We start from the raw sequence: 15,766 nt of genomic DNA, 5'->3' as shown, positions 1-15,766 counted from the left end.
AGGGGACCCAATAACCTTTTGCTAAAAAGTGGTATAAGTGTTTTGGTATAAGTATAAGTGTTGGTCTCATCCGCCTTTGGCGGGCGGGAGTGTCTTGGTGTCAACTCCCACCTCTGGTGGGTGGGGACCAAGTGTCTTGGTGTCACCTCCCACCCCTGGTGGGAGGGGACCAAGTGTCTTAGCCCCTCCCACCAGATGGAGGCACACCAAGATTTATTTTCCAAGTCCTGACCGGGATTTGAACCCAGGACTCTGGGTTTCAGACACCCAGAGCCCAATGCTCTAACCACTCAGCCAGCAGAGGACATAACAATTTCATTAAAAAAAAAAAAAAATTGTCATGGGTTTTGGGCTCAAAACCCATGACATTTTTTTTTTTTTTAACTGACATTTGTGGTCTCTGCTGGCTGAGTGGTTAGAGCATTAGTCTCTGAGATCCAGGGTCCTGGGTTCAAACTCCAGTCACTACCTGAAAGCAAAAATCTTGGTGTCCCACCTGCTTCTGGCAGGCATGGACCAATTGTCTTGACATAATTTTACCAACCAGTATATGATATTAGACGTTTTGAGTTGTATTTATAGTTTTAGCAAGAGTAAAATGTAATATTTTTCATGAAGTTTGACACACAAATATATATAAGTAAAGGTGAATGAGGGCTTTGCATAACCTCCAGAGTTTTTTCAGGGTAGTATGCCAGAAGGCCAACCAGAACATGATATTGGATGTTTTGCATAGCATCTATCATTTGAGCAAAACCAAGCATTTAACAGTGTAGTGCAAATCTGACATTGCGTTTGGCCAACCTATCTACCTAAGCCTATCTAAGTAAGTGTGAGTGAGGGCTTTGTGAATATTGTGCATCAAACTGCTTCTCATGAGGTTAAATGAGCAATCATAAGAGCTTCCAGCACCCAGTATTCCAAGATAGTCTCCCAGCCAAGTAGTAACCATGCACACCCCTGCATTACCTTCAGAGTGTTTTTGGCAGTACACCCAGCCAAGTAGTAACCATGTACAACCATGCTTAATATTCAGTTTTTTTCAGGGTAATATGTCAGGTATACCAGGATATATTGGCTGTTTTGCATTGCACCTATAATTTGAGCAAAATCAAGCATTGACTTGCGTAGTGCACTTTTGACATTGAGTTTGGCCAACCTATCTACATAAGCCTATCTAAGTAAGTGTGAGTGAGGGCTTTGTGAATATTGTGCATCAAACTGTTTCTCATGAGGTTAAATGAACAACCATAAGAGCTTCCAGCACCCAGTATTCCAAGATAGTCTCCCATCCAAGTAGTAACCATACACACCCCTGCATAACCTTCAGAGTGTTTTTGGCAGTACACCCAGCCAAGTAGTAACCATGTACAATCATGCTATATTCCAGTTTTTTTCAGGGTAATATGTCGGGTATACCAGGACATATTGGATGTTTTGCATTGCACCTATAATTTGAACAAAACCAAGCATTGACCTGTATAGTGCACTTTTGTCAGTGAGTTTCGCCGACAAATCTAGATCTAAGGAAGTGTGAGTGAGGGCTTTGTGTATATTGTGTATCAAAGTGCTTCTCACAAGGTTAAGTGAACAAACATAAGAGCTTCCAGCACCCAGTATTCTAAGGCAGTCTCCCATCCAAGTAGTAACCCTGCTGAGCTTCCAGCACCCAGTATTCCAAAGCAGTCTCCCATCCAAGTAGTAACCATGCTTGTACAACCCTGCTTAACCTCCAGAGTTTTTTCTAGGGTAGTATGCCAGAAGGCCAACCAGGACAGGATATTGAATGTTTTGTGTTGCACTTGTAGTTTGAGCAAAGCCAAGAAAGAACCTGTATAGTACACATTTGACATCGTTTGGCTGACCAATGTACATAAGCCAATATAAGTAAAGGTGATTGAGTGCTTTGTGGCTGTGTCTATAGGCAAAATATTTGGGGTATCACCCACCCAAGTGGCATGAACTCATCACCCCAAAAAAGCAGCTGTCGGGTGAGAGTGTTTTTTGTGGCGGAGCAGTCTCTCAGTCCCCACGCGGCCATAGGTGTGAACTTCCGAGGGTTATGACTTACCAGTTTGGCAATGGGCTCCCATAAGAATAAATTAGAGATCCCACTGCTTCTCACAGGTTAAATGAGCACTTGAGCCAATTCCCCTTGGTAACATAAGAGCTTACAGCACCTGGAATTGCCAGGCGGTCACTTATCCAAGTACTAACCAGGCTCAATTCTGCTTCACTTCAGGCATTTTCAGGGTAGTATGCCATCTGCCCAATTATGACATGACCTCCAATGTTTAAAATTGCACCGATAATCTTAGCAAAGGCATACTTTTACCTGTGCACCAGTGCATTTTTTGGCCCGCAAATGAAGGGTGTTCCAAAATGTTTGACCCCATTTCGAAGTCCAATCCTTTTGAGACGGCAGTGGAGGTTCGTGCATAGTCCTTGGAAGAATGTTTGACGAGCAAGTGTGAAAAGCCACATTTCGGCCATTTTCTTGACATTTGTGTTGTAGTTGGTGCCTTGTTTGCAAAATTTGTGAACAACATACGCCGAACTGTCTTCGGTGACTGAGTCCGAACATGCTCAAACATGGAAGATGCCTTTTCTTCTGAAGTGAATGCCATTTCCTAACCTGCAAAGGATAGAAATGGCAAACGTCGCACACAAAAACGTGAAAGGTTTTTACACAAACTGTGAAAATTTGAGGTCCGTCCAACGAAAACTGTCAAAAATGATTGATTAGCCTACGAAATGGGGTCAACCGTTTTGGAAGACCCTGTGCTATATCAGCCCTCCATGATGTTCCACTGGAACGTTCATCTAACCAGCTATGTGTTCAACTCTTGTAAATAGAATGGATAAAGATGATATATTATGATTTATAGCATTTACCTGATCTTGAATAGACTTATTTAACCACTTTCATTTGGGATATTACTCTATTGTTGTATAGTTGTCTTGAAGCAAGGCCGCTTTTGTCTCTCACCCACTTTAGTATTTAAAAAGGCTTTATTTGCTCGACGCCATCATTTCAAAAAGTCTCATGTAATCGTTTCGGTCTACTCGTTTCGTGCTAAGAATCTCGGGGCATTTTTCGAAACGGCGCCCTATTTCAGAAAGAATTATGTAGATAATGCGACATTGCTTAGACCATTGAGCACCAGCCAAGCATTAACAACTCTTTCCTTGCCTTGTTCTTCCTTTACATTCTTAAAATGGTAATAGAGTTATGCAAATACTTTGAATGACTAAAATGTAACACTAAAACAAAAAAGATTAAAAAAAAGGTAAAAAAGCAGTAGAAAGATATTTTATGAGAGAAAAAGACATTATTGACTCATTGGCTGCCATTGATGGCAATTGATGTCCAATTCAATTGAACTGGGAGGGGTGCTTTCGCAGTACAAATTAATTGGATGTCTATATTTGTAAATGGCAGTGAATGAATTTTAATTTCCAATTTTTGGCTTCAACTTAACATAAGCATTTTGACAAGAAGTAAAAGCAAAACATCCATTATTTTTCATCAATGCTATCATGCCATTATTAATTGTTTATCTTTATTATTTTCTTTCATTCTTTGTTGGTAATAATTCACAGTATTCAGCTCATTGTTAGCTGGGATAAGCTCCAGCACCACCACAACCCTTGTGAGGATGAGCAGAAGGGAAAACAAATGAATGAATTAGTAAGTTTTAACATCCATCCATGTTATTATTTACTTATTGACTTTTTAGGATTGTTTTTACATTGATAATTTGGGCAAAAATCTCTATGGAATTAAAAAAAACTTGAATTATCTGGCAGTTAATGAATTTGAACATTCAAATTTTTTCCATTTAAAAAGATTGCATTCTGCCAAGAAAAATGAATAGTAATTAATTAAAACTGTTTATTTCTAATTTATGAATGTTTTTACTGTTATTTTTTGTTATTCTGTATTCATTTATCTATTAATGATTTTTTCCTTTAACATGGTAATCCATTCTTTTTTTAAGAAAGAAATTTCTTTTAATAATTGAAAAAAACATTAATATTTATGAATTAATACTTTACAGTGCAAGAATCATAACTTCAGCAGTTGAGCAAAGCTGTTGATGCTGATGCTAAACTATAATTTGATTTAATAATCTATACTTGGCATTTAAATATTTTTAAAGTATGTGAATTGAAAAGAAAAAAGAGTTTTGTAACATCTTGCAATAATTTCCTGGAAAGCTACATCTGAACATTTGAAAAGTTCTCTATTAAAAAAAATGTTCAATCATTTTCACATTTATTCATAAAATAAACAAATAATCCAAACATTTGTTGTTTAGGACTTGATCAACGACTCTCAAATAGTGTCAAGATTGAGCTGGTTTCACTCACCTTGCGGAAAGGGCTCCTGGTCACTTTTATATCAACAACCACCACGTTTGCTGAATAAACACCATTCCATTTCGATGAAGTCCTCATGTTGCAAAAGTGACGCTGCCATTAAAATGAACAAAGGGCCGATCTCGTTGTTATTATCATTTCAAAGTCCGCCACTCTTTAACAATCCTATTCATTTGGCTTTTCACTTTATTTGCTTATATTTATTTATTTGTTTTCTTTTCCAACAGCCAAATCTTGATTTTTCCAATCTATTTATATAAGTTTGACTTAACTCCCACCCGGCCGGGATGTGTAATGTAAAATAGTGAATGGCAAAATAAGCGCTTTGACTAAGAAAATAAAAGAGAAAAGAAAAAGATATGTTCACTTAATGTTAAAAGGACTTGATGGATGGTTAGATTGTGTCAAAACAAAATATTTCTGCTGCAATTTTGAAAAATCAAAATAGTTTAAAAAAATCAATAAAAATATATTTTACAATTTGTGAGCAGTTTGAGTTTTAGATGTTGTTATTGGGAATCTGCTTGGAGAAGAAAAAAAATGGTATCTGTTGTCGTTGATACATTTTTACATTCATTAAATTACTTTTTAAAAAGCCAATGACAATCTAGTTTATACGTTCATTGAAAATTAGATGGAGGATTTCTTATTTTTTATTTAAATGTAACTCGATGACACCAAATTTTGGATATGGGCTCTGAATGAATCTCCAAATGAATGAAGAAATTAAATATTTATATCTACAGATGGTTCATACAATCAACATTTCGCACTAGCCAAAAAATGCACAATGAAAGAGAAAAACAAACATGTTGCTCTGGAGTATAAGTCGCATTTTAGGGGGAATTCTGTTTGATTAAAAAAAAACACTTTTGGTAAGCCCTTCTCACTTGTTTTTATAAATTACAGGTGATTCTACCGCTTAGTGAAATAATTTAATGTATAAATAATTACATACCTGAGTCGCATTGAAGTATAAGTCGCACGCGTGGCCAAACTGTAAAACAAAAACAAAACAAAAATACAGTTTATAGTCCGGAAAACACATCTTCCATATAACGCCATATCAGTAGTAAAAAAATGCCAATAGAAGATTTTAGATGACAAATGACTTCTTAAAGACAAAAATGTAATAAGTAACATCCCAATGACAAACAAGAGAAAAGCTACGGTTACTTAAAAAGACTCTTTGCCACGTCTGTTTGATACTATTTTCTCACTCTATAATCTTGTTTGCCTGCCAAGGCTGGCAACGGAGCCACCTGCATTGATGGCAAAAAAATATGCTGACTTTGATGCAGAAAAGGTGAATTATTCAGTCCATCATCAACGATAAATCGGGCTAATTAAATAAAAAGGCCTCCTGTAACTTCTACTCGTGTAAAAACGCAAATAAAAATGCAGCATATAAGTGAGACATTGCTGTAAATAATGCAAGTAGAGCAGCAGCTGCCAGCTGGCTTGGAAGACGTCGTCGCGAGATGTTGAAAGGAGCAAAGCGTGGCCCGTTTCCAGACCCCATCTTTGTGTCCCCCACGCTAATCCCATTAACGCCTTTGAACTGGCATTCAATTGATTCGCAAAAGGCGACAGTTGAGTTTGACTCAAGTGCAGGTGATATTGTCACACATCCACACTTGACCCAAGTAGGGATGTCTTGCTATTTTGTTTATTATTATTGTTGTTTTGCAAGCTGATGACCAACTTGTTAGGCAGTAAATCATGTGTGGTATGCTCATTGTATGAAAATATAATGTCCCTTTGCGTAATAGCATTTCTTTTTTTCGGAGTATGAGAGCACATGGCCGACTAGCGGATAGTTAACGTAAAATTTATAGATACATTATGTCTCTGATGTGATATTTTTACCAATTTATAATATAATATAATATGACTGCCAATTCCAACAAATTGCACAACCATTGCCGTCAATGGAAGTGGATCATTTATAACATCCAGCGCTTACCTTAACTCAACTTAACACAATAATGAAGAATACAAGATGCAATTACCTGGAGATTCTTTGCGCTCCGTCATTTTCTGTCCACTTCCTATTAATTGTCTTCGTCTTCGTTATTTCTGATGAACCGACGCTCATTCAAGAGGGATTTTGGGCGTCGTTGGCACTGAAATAAAAACAAGATTTCCCAGTTTTATTTTAACGTCCAGTCATTTTTTCACAAATCAAAAAGTATAGTACTATTGTTAAATGTCATTTGATGGCGCACGATGATGGTTCACTTTGCTTTGCTTCACAACGAATACCAAACGGCAAAAACGCGCCTTCCGGATGCGTGAAAACGAACCACGTTAGCTAGTGTTCTACATAAAGTGTGACACAGTGTCCTTTCCTGCTTCCGACTCGCCAGGGGGGCTCAAGAGAGACGAAAACAAAAGAGGTGGGATCTGAAAAGCCACGGCAAAAACAACAACAAAAATGAATTAAGGCAGAAAATACTGAAAAGGGAAGCGAGGAAAGCCACAATGCCAGATGAATGAACATGGGCGCAAATGAGATCACGTTAAAGCCAGTAAATAAATGTGAGGAAGAGAGGCCGAAAAAAGGAGGAAACTCATTAAGGAATGGAAGGCGGCCCGCTTGTTTATTGGACGCCCGCTTGCTTCTACTTAATCACACTCTCTTTCCTTTTTTTTCTTCTCTCTGTTGAGAGTGCTTGAAACCTTCCCCGTGCTGCTCTCTCCTCCCTTTCCGTGGCGCTCCATCTTTCTTCCCATCGGCGGTCTTATCTGACAACCTTGAGCCGCTCTTCACGCCGCCATTCTCATCAGTGGGCCATTCTCAGATGGGGCCGCCATCGTCGTCGTCCCCCTGCCCTCTGTGTCGACCTTTCCTTATTTTCTCTCCGCCACTCGTGCTCCTCCCACCACTGCCCCCCTCCCCACCAAACCCCACAATCTCATTACATTCCCAGCCGTTCTTTCCCCAGCCTTCACGTCTCGTTCCTCCGCGAGGGGTTACGCCGGGTTGCCTTTCTGGTTCGCGTGGGTCTCGGCAGAAGCAAAGCATCTGCCTCATTAGTTAGCCTGTGTGCGGCAATGCCTTCTTGCCTTCTTTCTTTTGTCTCTACTGTCGTCCACCTGTTCATTTAGACAACTAACAAATGGAGGCAGATCTCCTCGGGGGTGTCGGTGCCGAGGCCAGTCATTAAACAACAGCAGTAACTCTTCTGGCCCAGCTGAGGTCAGCATTGTTTCTAATAATCCGAAAGGGGCGGGCGGGATGGCTCCAGGCGGGGAGTTCATGCAAATGTACATTTTATAGACGATCCTGATCTGATGTCGTGTAGGAGCTTTGCCTCTGACTCATTGGTAGGCAGCTTGTCTGTTGGACTTTTAATAGCTTCTTGGTGTGTAAACAATCTATTGGGTTCGCTTGAGCTTGGAACGGTTGCGTGCCATTGGTAGCGATAGATGTCCAATTCATTTTGCTAGCGATTTCTGTCAAATAATCGGATGGATATGCAAACTGATTGGTCCCACCATTGAAAAATGGTCATCTTGGTCACAACCTGCTAAAGAAACAAGAAAGTGGCAAGACTTAATTAGATGGAAAAGGGAAACCAAGAGGATGGATAAGGAAAAAACAACAATTCCTTTGTGTTCATGTGGTAGGTACAGACAGTGTGTATTAGGGAAAAATATTTTATATTATATAAAAGCAGATAGAGGGGAAGACAAGTCCCGATTTCTAAACTGTAAAGGGGAAAAGAAAATGGTGAAAGGAGGAAAAAACAGTTGCTCATATGCTAAGGCCCCACGTTGTGGAATAGTGTCATATTAAAATTGTCTGTTTATTTTTAGAACATAAACCCTACACTAGATCATGCACCACTGCACGTTGAAGTCTGCATCGTCCTTAATAATTTTGCTAAGGTTAGTGCTAATCCAGAAACATATCAATCTGATCAATTAAACACGTTTTCCCAAAATAATGACCCATCCATAGTGTAAATTAGCATGCGTAAAGAACTCCCCCCCTTTTAAATCTCGCTTTTTGAAGACTGTTGCCTTGGAAAGGTTCTTAATAGCATTTTTTCTTGGACCAAATATTGGATTCAAATACTAATAATTGCTTTTTGAAAAACAATCCATTTTATGAGGCCTTAAAGAGCCCCTTAATATTATAAGGCTTCCCTTTGGATTCTCGAATGTTTCCCTCAATAGTAAGTTGATTTATTTTTTTGCAAATTTTCAGACTTATTCCAAATAAAATGTTAGGGGATTCCAGGCAATATGGTGGTGGTCCCGACACACCCACACACACACACACACACACTTACCCATAGAATCAGTGGCAAGTGTGTGTGTGTGAGCCGATTACTTGGGTGTGAACAGGCTGTGATTGTGTGAAGATACAATCAGATCGTGTCACAGCCTCCAGCCTGCCTGTATTTACATCCGAGTCATTCCAATGACTTGCCCAGGTTCTCACTCTGCTCATTTACAGCCCCGTGTCCCCAAATAGCCTTGAAAGCAGTCAAGCAGGTGTTAATCCGTCACCCTTTGAGTCCTAGTCGCGCCACCACGCTGCATTTATTCAGCTTTTGGCTGTTTATTTAAGAATTCAGCACATTCCTGCATCCCCGGTGGCTCTTATTTAGATATTTTAAATTATGCTCGCTATATTAGAATGAGGAGGACCTATTGGGTGAAGCGAATTAATCTGAACCTTTCATTTCAGTCCCTCCTGGTTTATTGATTTTTTTCAGGTTTTCTAAAAAGGTCGTTAAGTGATCGCCATGCTCAGTTTTAGTTCATTGTTTGCCATTGATGAAAATAGACATGCTGCCTACAGAATTCATTTTCTGAGCTCTTACAGTTTTTTACCTAGGTCTACAATGTCTTGTGTGTCTGTCTTGCTACTGCAAACAAGACATTTCCCAATTACGGAATGAAATAAAGTTAATCTAATCTAATAAATCAACATAAAAATAATCAATACTTAAGATGCTAAATGAAAGTCATTCTAAAATCAGGAAAACATAAATAAATAATCGCATATAAAGACTATGGTCTGTATGGAAGCTGCATTGACCACATCAATAGCCGACTTCTGAAATAAGAAATTGCCTTGGATACGAATATCATAGCAACAAAATACAGCAAGATCTTAATTTTGTTAAATAGCAAATGTGATTTTTTTAACAGTACAAGACTGCAGAAAGTATGCAAAAGTATTGTCATGGGTGAGTTAAAAATGTGTACAAAAAGGGCTTTAAAAGTCCAAATGATAGTAAATGGACACCATAAAAACACTGTCCCTATTCACCTATTGCGGAAGATCTTGGAAGTTATCTACAGCGATAAACGAAGTATTACTGTAGTGGCATAAAGAAAGAAAGAAAACAGATTCAAGTGCACATCCAAGATCAGCACTCTCTATTAAGCTACAAATAGCTGAGTGGAGTCAGGCCATGAAGGTGCAAAGATGAAACAAACAGAAGCACTTATCTGGCTAGCCAGCCGGTACACTCGCTTTACGCTGACTCACTTGACAGATACAAGATTGCGATCCACCGAGACGCCACTTGCCCTAGTTTGCAGACCCGCACATCTGCATTTCTATGTTTTTGGCTCCAACTACTGCGTTACATAAAATAGGTCCAGGTGTGTCTCTGGAGCAATGATGTCACATGGGTTGGAGAACCCACAGTTAGAGAACTGCCACACGTCTCGCTGTGCTTCTATTAAGATGATTAAGCAGCATTGTCATTGGGCATGGGATAAAAAAAGGTTGTTTTCAAGCTGGCTTTTCTCAGGGGGAAAAAAAAATCACGTGAGCCGACTCAGTAGCCACCATCGAGCCCACACAAGCTCATTTTCGATTGTTAGCGTCGTCACAAATGTTATCAATTAAGCCTGAATGGAGGATGGATGAGCTAATACAATGATATTGCTATCAGGGAGGTTAGAATTGACACTAAGCCACTTAAATGGAAACAGATGTTAACGGCTTCAACGTGTGCTGTCACATCTTCTGTCATATCTTTTTTTTTTTGCTCCCTCGACCTCGTTCTGCTTTTAATTCCAGGACTTAAGCAACCCAGACAAATTAAGTGTGCATTGAAACTAGAAGTCAGAATCACAATGGGAATAATTGAATACTACCTGAATGACAAATGTAAAGATACAAAACCAAAACAAATACCTTCTCAAAAACAAGCCAAAGGTCAGTTTTCCAAAGTTCAACATTAACACAATTTGACAAAAACACCCTGCCAAGCAAGACTGGAAAAAAGTTGAAAAAGTTGAATTCATCATTAAAAGAAACCTGACACCATGTTACAGTATATAGACTCATGTCTCATATAGGGGCCATCCTTTGATGAATAATGCATAACAAAGTGTTAAAATTGTTTGGGTATGCCACACGATGGTGGTACTTGTGCGAGCAGGCCCGCGGTTGCATTTATCTGCATACATTTAGCGACATGGTCTGCATAAGAGCACAAAAAGCCTCCAGTTAAACTCAATATAATGTTAAGCCTTAGCCTTTACAATGAATATGTGGAATAAATTGATTTAAGTGAGGCACTTGAAAGTTCATATTGTATAAATTCCCTCGTTCGAGTTGGCCAAATTGATTTTTTATTTAATTTGGTGCATTCTGTTAGCTTTGAATGCGTTTTGGGAAAAAAATGGCCCATATCATTTTTCCTTTGTCAAAGTTTAAAAGGGCAAAAAGGTGTAAAGATATATAATAGAAAAACAGGTTAAATTAAATTACATTAGAACTTTATTTAATCCCGTATTCTGGAAAATTCTTATATTTTATTATAAATATTATAAATATTTGAAGAAACATCTATTCTACATAATTATTCAAGTGGAAATCGAACCTTTAAACATCAATAAATAACTTAACTCTGCTCAACAAATGATTTCGATAAACTTGACTTAAAAATACTTTTGTTTTAGCTTCAATATTGTGTACAATATACGTGCAGCTGGGGAAAGAATATCTATATTGGGGTCATATGGCCTCCTGTGCAAAAGGTTAAAGCCATATTTTTCTCTCTTTTGATGTTAGGATGCTTGGCCCCGCCACAATACAATACAGTACTGCATATATAATACAAAATAAGTAAAAATAAATAAATAGATATAAAATGAACACAGTAGATGTTTGGACCCTGAATACTTTTCTACGAGGATAATATAGAATTAATGTATTTAAACTCTTATACTATAGACATACTGGCAAGAAATGAATTCTAACTAACCAAGCTCTATTTTTACTTTTAGAGAGCACATTCGCGTGTAAGCATTCATTCAAGCAAGTCACGGGTCAGATAAACGTACGTCTTATTTCAACCACGAAGCGTCATGCACTCGTGGCATTTGGCTATGTTTCTGAGTGATTTTGCATTTTTCTCTGCTTTTGTCTTTCTGCTTCATGCCCACCGGCTTGGAAGGAACACAAGCGAGTGCCAGAGGATTTTTTTGGTTGTTTTTTTTGTTTTTTTTGCTGACCTAACTACTCCCAATTTTGTTCGGTGTGGGTTTCATCTTCAGTGATGCGTTTTAATCGGGCACTATGCTCTGTGGATGCAATGCTTTTGGTCATATTCATTGAAAATTACTTTTGGGGAGAAGATAAAAGATGATGGAACCTACCAAAACAAATATAATCCTTACTTTAGGCCATTTAACATTTGATTCAATTGATTGTAATCTATTTTTTTTACCCTTAAGCAAGGACTGGAATTAAAATAAATCCCGGAAAAAAGTTTTTGGATGTTAACTCATTGTAAAAATAAAAAAAGACTAGTTATTGACAAAAGAATTGCCAGCCTTCCTGTGAGTTAACTGTTCATGAATTCCCAATTTAACCATCTAAACTAAAGTATTTGGTGAGTCTATCCTCAGAGAAATGTCAATTTGATGAAAGTGACTCAATAAAAGCCCCCCAAAAAAATGGATGGATGCATGCATGCATTTGACATTTCATACTGAGCTGTGACTACTCTAAATTAGGTCATTACAACAAACTCATAATTCTGTCTGACTACTTTTTTTCACTGACATAATGGGCAATATGACTCAGCCGCATGTATACTGCCTACCAATAAAAAAAAAAAATGGCAAAAGGAAAGGTTTCTGTGCAATTGCTCTGTTTTTTGCATTTCCACTTAAAGTGGCATTATTTTTGTTTTGTTTTTCAACATTATCCTTTTTAATCTGGCATTCTACTTTACTAAGTTTGCATGACAATTTGTTCTTGAAAGTGTCAAGAATGTCCTTTTCAAGCCATTTTAATTCATTCCATTCTCTGCCAGCTGACTGGATCCAATTGGAATATTAAGGATTCAAATTTATGCTTTTTGTTGTGATTGGCGTTCTGTGAAAGCTCGTGGTGAGTTTGACATCTCGTAGGGGATGTCGACCAAAAATTTCCTCAATGATACCAAGCGTCACTATTTCTTAATCCTACGAAGAAAAAAAATCCCTCACATGACACTTATTTCAGTTTTTGCTATGGCTTCCTTGTTCCAAAATCCTTTATCTTACTTCAATTTAAAAAAAAAATGGCTCACGTGAGTGACGTCAACGCATGATGCGTCGAATCTGGAGGTCATACTGTGGACGTTTGGGGGCGACCCACGAGTGATAAGAAACAAGACGATGGAGAACCAGACCAGGCTGGGCAAAGCGAGTCTCGGCCGGCTAGACGGCGGGTGGTGACGGTCGTGGGCTTTGACAGGAAGACAAAAGTATTGTACTAAAGCGCAGCAACAGCTCATGAATAGATTTAAATACTGAATTATTTATATATTGTATGCTTGCTACAACTCATTTAAAAAACCAGGAGGTGGCCATTCGCAGTCGGGACTATAGAGACGAGCTTGCTTGCGGAGAGGAGGACGACAAGGAAGGAAGGAAAGAAAAAAAAAAGAAAGAGTGAAAGAAGTAATGGAAAGAAAGAAAGAAAACAAAAGAAAAAAATGAATGAATGAATGAACACAAGGAAGGAAGAAAGGAAGGAAGGAAGGAAGGAAGGAAGGAAGGAAGGAAGGAAGGAAGGAAGGAAGGAAGGAAGGAAGGAAGGAAGAAAGGAGGAAAGAAGGAAAGAAGGAAGGGAAGGAAGCGAAAGAAAGGTTAGTAAGAACAGGTACTTGAATAAGAAGGCAATTCCAAATATGCAAAGATGACGTCAATGCCTCTTGGAGGCCAAATTGGGGTCGACGTCGTTAACACAAATGGCGTTTAACAATTGGGAATTAGGCCCAGTAAAGTACGTACATACATGCATACGTACATACTCTATTTTCAGTGGGTCAAAAGTGCCAACGTGACTTCACTGTAAATCTAAGCATGAATTGTAATACTAGTGAGAATAATAGTACAGGCCAGGGAAGGAACAGCAGCGTGTTCTACATTTATCAAACAATGTCTTTTCAGCAGAGTGGAAGCACATTGTCCAGTTTTTCTCGTTCCTGCAGGATTTGACCAAAAATTGGCCCCCAATTCAATCTGGCAGGCCTCGTTTTCAAAGTGCTTTGACCTCATTCTCAAGCCCCCTCCCTCCAAAAGAGAAGTATATCTTTGGATCGACGACACACGCGTCATTCTGAAAAAGCCCGTCCAGAAAAAAAATTGTTACTACAACATAATTCCTTTCGGAAAACGGAAAAAGAAGGAATATAAAGTTGCTGGTGGTACTTTATGGCATCTATTTGTGTACGCTCAAACCATACCAGGGACACTGTAAACATAATAAAGTAGCGTTTGTGAAGAAGATTAGCATGTATGAGTGAGTGTTAACATATGTGCATTTATATTTTAGTTGGATCATATTCATGCATTCCCTGGATGCTGCAAACAAAAAAAGTGTTGCCATCTGACAGTAATTATTGCAACTCAGGACCCAAAGGGGATGATTAATACCTGTTAGTTATGCTCATCCTTAGATGTCAGTCTTTTTCGGTATTTAACTCAATTACAATCCTTGTTTCCTTCTGTAAAGCATTTGTGCTTTTGGAGAGTAACAAAGCATGACCTTGTTTGAAGGACTTGGACATTTATTTGGTTTAATTTTTCTTCTTGCGCGTCTTTTCCTTGAATTAGAGGAAAAGTGAGTGTTTGCAATTGGCTTCACTGCAACTATATTGGCAGACATAGAAAGACTGGTGTGTTATTGTATTAAAACTATATTGGAAAAGGATGTAGTAAACATTAAGCAATAAAAAAAGCTGGATGGTGCTTTTTAAAGGAACTATGTATATAGGTATTTTTTAAATTTATTTTTACTTGATAAACAAATAAAATCTTTACTATGCATGGTCTACTTTTTTATTTTATTTAAAAATAACCTTACTGTATGTACATAGTCTTTTTTTGGAAGGAAAAAAGTCTTTGTATATTGATATTCTTGACAAATAAAACCCTTAGCACAAAATGAAAATAAAGCTTCACTATATACGTTCAATTCTTTGAACAAATAAAAGCTTTACTCTACATAGTCTTTATTTCTTAAGAATAAAAGCCTCACTATATATATGTTTTTTTTTAACAAATAATAACCGGACTATCAATGAACGTATTGGACCTTTACTATTGATAAAGCTATTTAAAGTCACAGCAGAATGAGAAGCAGAACTCATTGGACCTCTATCTTGGGTCAATGGTACTAAAAAAAAAAAAGTTCCTATATGGCCTAAATGTCTGTGGTTCGACTTGATGACACGACGTGAATTTGTTCCGTAGGAAAATCCAATCAAGCGGTGATCATACGGTTGCCAGGTCTGAACACAAGTGCAGGCGCAATCATCTGATCCATCCAGCCTGGCAGATGCGAGCCCTTTTGACTAAGAGCGATTACATAATTGTGCCCAAAAACCAGAGGGTTCCACATCAGTTCCTTGACGGTCGCCCTAGCAACACATCTTAAATGATTTTGCCACTCTCCTACGTGTATGTGTGTGTGTGTGTGTGTTTGGAATTGATGATGTACAGCTGGACAGCAGCTGGAATCTTTTCCGCGGCTGCAAATCCACACGTTCTATTACTTTCACCATGTCCATGTGGAAATTTATGTTTTTGTTTACTCACCCAAGGGTTTAACTTCACGAATGCTTTACTTTAGGATTTGTCCATTTTTGACTGGTCATGCGCATTTATATCTTGCAAATGAAAAGTAAAACAATCTTAAACGGATTTGCTGCCACTGGCAGAGATGGATTTAAAAATATAGTAATATAAAAGATACATTTCTCCACCCCGAAATAAATTAGAAATGGAACGAATATTTAAAATGTTCTCTCCTGTGTTATTTTAATCGAAATATTTTCCAAATATTAAATAAAAAAGAGAATGTTTACTGTATGAACCTCTTTTCGTGAGGATAAAGTTAAATATGGTT

General features: G+C 38.1%; 1 protein-coding gene across 4 annotated transcripts in view; it reads right to left on the bottom strand.

Moving 5' to 3' along the window:
* arsh (arylsulfatase H) overlaps nt 1-15,766 on the bottom strand; it is an 80,836-nt gene that overhangs the window by 12,119 nt on the left and 52,951 nt on the right. For all 4 annotated transcript variants that reach the window (XM_077728618.1, XM_077728617.1, XM_077728614.1 and 1 more), the window contains 3 exons: nt 6,396-6,509; nt 5,342-5,380; nt 4,375-4,476 (listed from right to left, as the gene is read on the bottom strand). The gene's annotated coding sequence lies outside the window, so the exon portion shown is untranslated. The remainder of the gene's footprint in view (nt 1-4,374; nt 4,477-5,341; nt 5,381-6,395; nt 6,510-15,766) is intronic.

Source organism: Stigmatopora nigra, chromosome 11 (genome assembly GCF_051989575.1).
Source record: "Stigmatopora nigra isolate UIUO_SnigA chromosome 11, RoL_Snig_1.1, whole genome shotgun sequence".
Taxonomy (NCBI): Eukaryota; Metazoa; Chordata; class Actinopteri; order Syngnathiformes; family Syngnathidae; genus Stigmatopora; species Stigmatopora nigra.
Note: the sequence above shows the minus strand (reverse complement) of the source record. Positions and strands in the feature narration are given on the sequence as shown.